Source organism: Ursus maritimus (assembly GCF_017311325.1).
Source record: "Ursus maritimus isolate PB19 chromosome X unlocalized genomic scaffold, ASM1731132v1 scaffold_X1, whole genome shotgun sequence".
In the NCBI taxonomy this organism is placed as follows: domain Eukaryota; kingdom Metazoa; phylum Chordata; class Mammalia; order Carnivora; family Ursidae; genus Ursus; species Ursus maritimus.
In genome coordinates, this window is record NW_024423319.1 from 90581912 (window position 1) to 90588196 (window position 6285).

The 6285-nt window shown below is 53.7% G+C and overlaps 2 long non-coding RNA genes across 3 annotated transcripts; one reads left to right on the plus strand and one right to left on the minus strand.

Moving 5' to 3' along the window:
- Positions 1-1498: 1498 nt before the first annotated feature.
- Positions 1499-3771, minus strand: LOC121103340. Of its 2 annotated transcripts, none has more exons than XR_005835514.1 (3): positions 3560-3771; positions 3024-3170; positions 1499-2094 (listed from the first exon to the last, which is right to left on the minus strand). It is a non-coding gene; the product is annotated as an uncharacterized LOC121103340 (long non-coding RNA). The 2 variants fall into 2 exon arrangements; XR_005835513.1 differs by having other exon boundaries at positions 3574-3767.
- A 68-nt stretch (positions 3772-3839) lies between these two features.
- On the plus strand, positions 3840-5923 carry LOC121103344. The gene is made up of 2 exons (XR_005835515.1): positions 3840-3961; positions 5091-5923. It is a non-coding gene; the product is annotated as an uncharacterized LOC121103344 (long non-coding RNA).
- Positions 5924-6285: the final 362 nt, after the last annotated feature.

Consider the following 6285-nt stretch of genomic DNA (forward strand, 5'->3'; position numbering starts at 1 on the left):
CCTCCGCACCCAACCTGGCCCGTTCTGGTCTGGCTGAGGAACAAGCGCTTTCTTTTTTATGAGCCTGCAAACCTCCAGCCTCCTAGCCTCCCAGCCTCCCAGCTGGCCGGGCGCCAGGGGCAGGGCCTGACACACAGGCCCCCATCACCACCCAGACCCACAGCCCCGGCTGCTCCCGATTCCGGAGCCGCTGAGTCACCTCGCCTCCATGAAAGACTTCCAAAAGAAAAAAGCAACAGGCTCTCCTTGGGGCCTGCGGATCGAAATCTATCAGCACGGCTGCGTTTGGGCCTCCGTTTTCTGCAAGCCACGAATGCCTCTAATCCAGTGAAGCAGGCTGTGGGTGTCAAATTGTGAACTGTTAAGTAGGGGAAGGAGGTCCATCCCATGTGTGGGGGGGTGCCCCTCTCCTTCCCGACGGCACTGTTTGTTCGTGGGCGCGGTAAAGGGGGGGGTTGGGGAGAGGCAGGCTTTTCTGTCCTTGGGGGCGGCCGCTGGCACATTTGTCCGGAATCGTCAGACCACCCGGCTCCCGGAGACGTGCTCGGGGCCGGGGCGCACCCGTCCACCTGCGGGAAGCGGGCGTCTGGAGGCGGCCCTGTCAGATTAGCCCCACGGTTGGCCCCTGTTTAATGAGAGCGTGGCGCCTGGTGCGCCGCTAAACCCCAGCTTGTTTAGACAGCCTCGCTGGCTGCGCCACGCGTCGCCGGCACCAGGCCGGGAGGGGCAGGCCCCCCGAGGAAGCCCGTTCCTTTATTCTTTTAGAACCGAGCTCTGGCCTGCCCCAGCTAAGGTCAAAAGGATCTCGGCAAAGGCCTGCCGGGCGCCGGGGGAGCCTTTTTTCCTGAGGGGCTGAGGCCGGCCAAGGGGGCCACAGGCACTGGGGGACACCTGGGGGTGCAGGTGACAAGGCAGCAGGGGCCTCAGCCAGGCCGCCCCCTTCCCCGACAGACCTCCCGGAGCTGAGTGCCGGCCACAGTGCTCCCGCTGCCCCGGGCTTTCATGTCTGATTGCTTTTCAGCGTGGCTGCAAAGGAAAGTCGCAGGAGCCATTTGGCGGGCATTGGCTGGGCCCCTTGTTAGCAGAACGGTGGGGGACTGAGTGGCTTTCCCGAGGTCCTGATTTCTGAATCAGGTCTGAAAGCCTTAGCCCTTGTCCCCTCCTAGCAGGGGCCTTCGACCTTGGCCCTGCCTGCCCGCCCCCCTGCCCCGCTGCTGCCCCTTGGCCCGATGTTCATAAGCTGCTCTGCAATCGAAGTGAACTTTTACATTTTTATCTTACCGACTTTTAATTTTGAAGTGATCCAGACTTGCAAAGCTGCAAAAATAGTGCGGAGAGTTCCTGTATTCTTCTACCCAGATTCTCCAAGTATCTTACCAATTTGCAAGTTGCACACTCTTTCTACACACACACACACACACACACACACACACACATACACACACAGTTTTCTCCCTGAATCTTTTGAGATCAAGTTGCAGACACGATGCTTCTTTGCCCCTAAATATTTCAGTTATATTCCCTGAAAATGCAAAATGAGGGACATGCTTGTAAAATAACCACGGTATAGTTGATCAAAATCAGGAAATGAACATTGATATAATTCTATGACCTGATTGACAGATCTTATTCAAATGCTCATTAGTTGTACCATTAATGTCCTTCATAAGAAAAGAAATAAAATATTTTTCTGGCCAGGATCTAATCTCGAGTCACACATTGTATTCGGTTATTGTGTCTCTTTAATCTCCTTTAATCTGGCATGGTCCCTTTGTCTTTGTCCTTTGTGACATAAGCACTTCTGAAAAGTAGGGGCTGGTCCTCTTTTCGTAGACTATCCCTTAGTTTGGCTTTGTCTGATGTTTCCGGTGACCGGGTTCAGGCTCTGCATGCTTGGCAGAAACCGCACCGAGGGCATGTGTCTCCTTCTCAGGGCATCATATCGGGAGGCACACGGTGTCCGTTTGATCCGTGACTGGTGGTATTCGCTTCGATCACTTGGTCACGGTGGCGTCTGCCAGGTTTCTCTACTGTGCGACTGTTTTTCTCGTTGTCATTAAGACGCATCTTATGGGTAGAGCAATCTTCTAAAAACTGGAAATCTGATTAGGTCACCTCCCGTACCTAACCCCAGTTGGAATCCTGACTACTTCGTGCCCCAGAACCTCTGTGATGTGGCCTCTGTTGAGCACTGTGCTGTCACCTCCTATCACCTTTCTGGGAACCCCAGGCCTTCCTGCTATTGCCAGGACACACCAAGTTCATTCTTGCCTCCTGAGGCCCTGCCTTCCTAAGAGCTATTCCCTCTGCCTAGAATGCTTTTCCATCCAGTCAATATGTGCCTGTTTCTTTGTGGCTTTCAGATTTGGCCTTACAGATCCCCTGAGGGAGGCCTTTCCTGCCCACCCACCTGAAGTTGCCCCCTCCCCCCGTCCTTCCACCAAAGCGTCCTGTCTGGGGTCTTAGGGTGGGACTTACTACCATCTGCTGTCTGCTCACATGCTTGTTGTCTGTGTCCCCCAGCAGAAGAAAGCAGTACCTTGCTCGGTGCCAGGCCCGTGCTCCTAACACGGAGTCTGGCTCACCGCAGTGGGGTGAATGTTGATCCAGAATTTGCTGGATGCATTCTGCCAGATCGCCTATGTTGGCTACAGTGCAGCTCTGCTGGGCTTGGGCACAAGTAGGGCAGATGGCAACAGGGTAGCTTAGGGGCTGCTGCACGGTGCCCTTAAGGGGGAGCTGCAGGAAACTTCAAGAAGGCGTGCTCAGATGGGGTAGGGAGGTGGACGAATCTCTGAGCCCTGAAGTACAGATTCTTCCCTCCCTCCTTGTCGCCTTCCTTTCCTACCTTTCCTTCCATTCCTTCCTTTCCTTTCCTTTCCTTCCTTCCTTCCTTCCTTCCTTCCTTCCTTCCTTCCTTCCTTCCTCCCTCCCTCCCTCCCTCCCTCCCTCCCTCCCTTCTTTCCCCTGCAAGTGTTGGGGGCATGGGGTAGGGGTGGGGAGTCCGACATAAATATACTTACGTTCAAAGCACAATGGCGGAGCAGCCGGAAGTCCTGCAGGTGTTGGCAGCTTCAGAGCAGCAGGGATGGCCAGACCAGCCAGGCCACTAGAAGAAGGTGGGTAGGCTAGTCCCAAGCTGAGGAGACGCTGCCAGGTTACCAGGAAGCCTGCGGGGCAATTCAGGCAGTTGTCTTCCGATGTCGTCTCCCCTGTACCCTGGCAGGGCTCCAGTGGTCACCCCAGCTCCTGCCACCCGGCAGATAAACACACAGGGAGGGCATGGCGCCCCTCTGGGAGTTTGCGGCTGACCACTGCACTGGGAGGAGGGGGTAAAGCTTAAGCCCAGGGGTAATTTCGGGGGAGAGCTGTAAGGATGGGGCTTTGCCTGTGCAAACGCCCCCCCCCCCACCAGGGACCCTCGCATGGGACTGCGCTGCTGAGGGTGTGCCAGGACAAAGGTCTCCTCTGTGTCACCACCAGCAAAGTGACGACGGCTCGAAGCGTGGTCTCTCCCACATTCCCCTCCTCTTTGTTTCAGGCTGAAACGACAAAGTACCACAGAATGGGCACCTCGAACAACACCCTTCGTTTCCTCACAGTCCTGGAGGCTGGAAGCCCCAGACCAAAGGGCCGCTAGAGTGGGTTCCTCCTGAGGCCTCTCTCTTTGGCTTGTCCTTGGCCACCTTCTCGCTGTGTCCCCACATGGCCTCCCCTCTGTGCGCACGTAGAAAGAGCAAGCTCTCTGGCATGTCTTCTTGCAAGGACAGCAGTCCTGTTGACTCAGGGGCCCACCCTCAGGACCTCATTTCACCTTAGTCACCACCCCAAAGGCTTATCTCCACATGCAGTCGCATGGGGTTAGGGCTTCAACGTCACAGTCTGGGGAGGACACAGTTCCGTCTGTTTCGGGGAGGGGCCTTTGACTCGCGGCAGAGAACCGTGGAGATTCTCCCACCAGGTAGGTATCTTGTGAAGTTTCTCATCACTTTCTTCGTGCCGCTGGCCCTCGGACATTCATTTCAAGGAGTCTTCCTGGAAATGTCTGGGGCGCACCTAGGAAATGCCTTAATGAAATGAAACCTGGGCCTTCTTGGCTGGGCCCGGGAAAGAGAGGGTTCAGAAAGCAAAATGGGGAGTAAAGGGTGCTGCATGTGGGCCCTGGGGCTGGAGTTCTGGCCCGAGATTCATTTCCTCCCCCGTCTTTGTGTGTGTAAGTGTACATGTGTGCACACAAGTGTGCATGTGCTCTCTGATTGGAACTGCCAGGCCAGGGAGGGGCTACTGGCTTCCTCTGCCTTGACCTCCCCTCCTTTGGACACTGGACCCATCAACCTCTGCCCCCTTTGGCCTTTCAGCCCAGGTGTGGCCTGAGACTCCTGCTTTCTTCTCAGGAGCCCACTGAAATGAGGTTGGAACTTTCTAGAAACCTCTGTGGTAGTCAGGAACTCACATATAATGGCACATGGGCTTGTGGGGCAGAATGGGTGCCTGGAGCAATGATCTCTTACTATATAACAAAGCATCCCAAAACTTAGTGGCTTAAAATAATGAAAACATCAATTTTGCTCATGAATATACAATTTAGGCAGGGCTCAGCAGGGACAGCTCATCTCTACTCCACTTGGTATCAGCTGGGGTGGTTTGAAGCTAAGGGCTGGATGATATGAAGACTCACTTGCGTGTCCGCTCTCAATACTGGCTGCAGGCTCAGATGTCAACTGGTCTTATCAGAACACCTACACGTGGCCTCGCCAATTGGTTCTTGGCTTCCTCACAACATGGCAGCTGGGTTCCAAGGCGAGCATCCCATGAGAGAGAACCAAATGGAAGTCTTATGTCTTTTACCACCCAGCCTTGAAAGGCACCCACTGTCACTCCTGCTAGATTCTATTTGTTAGAAAGCAGTCACTAGGGCCAGCTTTAGTCAAGGGTAAGGAATTGGAATCCACCTCTCAATGAGAGGAAGGTCAAAGACTTTGCAGCTATGCTTGAAAATCACCCCAGTGGCTCACGGCTCCGTTCCCATTCACACAGGACTCAGACCCTAGTGCTCTGCCCTTGGCAATGCCTCTTCTTTTTCCTCGCAGGGTCACCATCATACCACCTACCACCTTCATGGGAGCCAGACCGGGAGAGAGCGCCATGCTTTCTCTGATCGAGGCCAGACCAAGACTCTGCCCCGGGGAATAATTTGGTGCCCCTTCGCACAGGGGAAAAATGGATTTCCTGCCAGAACAGCATTGGCTGTAAGTCACAGAGATGTAAAACAAGACCGAGGTGTATTTCTCTCTCACCAGCAGACTATGGCTGACGTGGGAGTTCCGCTGTATGAAGTCCTTAGGGACCCAGGCTTCTTCTACCCTGCTGCTCTACCAGGCATGGCCCCTCAACCCCTGGTCACCTCACGGTCCAAGCTGATGACTGCAGTGACGTTCTGGTCAGCGGAGAGGAGAGAAGGCTCAAGGAGAAGCAGTAGAGGGTTCCCAGAATGGAACCGTGATACTTCTGATCTGATTGTGATAGCTACTGGCCAAACTTATCCACACGGTCACTCCTGGCCAGGAGGGGCTGGGACATGGAGGCTTTATTCCGGATGGCCACGCGCCCCGCTACAGTTACTGATTCTCTTAGCAGGGAAAAGGGGGGTGGGGAAGGACACTGTAGGTAAAGACACAGACTCCGCCAAACTTATTAATTAAAACATTTTATGCATAGACAGATTTACTCACTAATTTACCTCCCCTGGCTGTAGAAAAATTAATGGTCTACAGAAGTGGCAAAATGTCTTCCACTTTTTGCGGTTCTGCTCCTTACATCAGTTTTCTTTGGCAATTTCCCAAGGCAGACAATTTGGTGGGGGAAGCCTATTGAAGGGCTTACAAATTATCTAATAAAATGAATCATTGTTTGTGGTAAGTAAGAAAGTTACACCATGCTTTATTTGGTTTCAGATTTTCAGCTGATCGCAACTGTATGTGTGTATTACAAAAATACCCAAAGAGAGGGGTCACTGCCAGCCGGGGGTGTGTTTTAAATTTCCATATAAAGCCGCTATTTACTTTGGTAGAAGCTTGTGGAAACTTGCGTCAACCGGCAGGGGTATTTCTATTTATTCCAGTGGTATTTTGGACCCTCTAACTCACTGGTGCCCTGGGAAGCTGCCCAGCTGGCCTGCCCAGCTAGCTCGGTGTCTGACGACACTAAGAGGGACTTTGCAACTTAAAGAAGACTTGGGCGCTGCCCGAAAGGTATGACCTTGGCCTGCTGGTTCTTGACATGGGA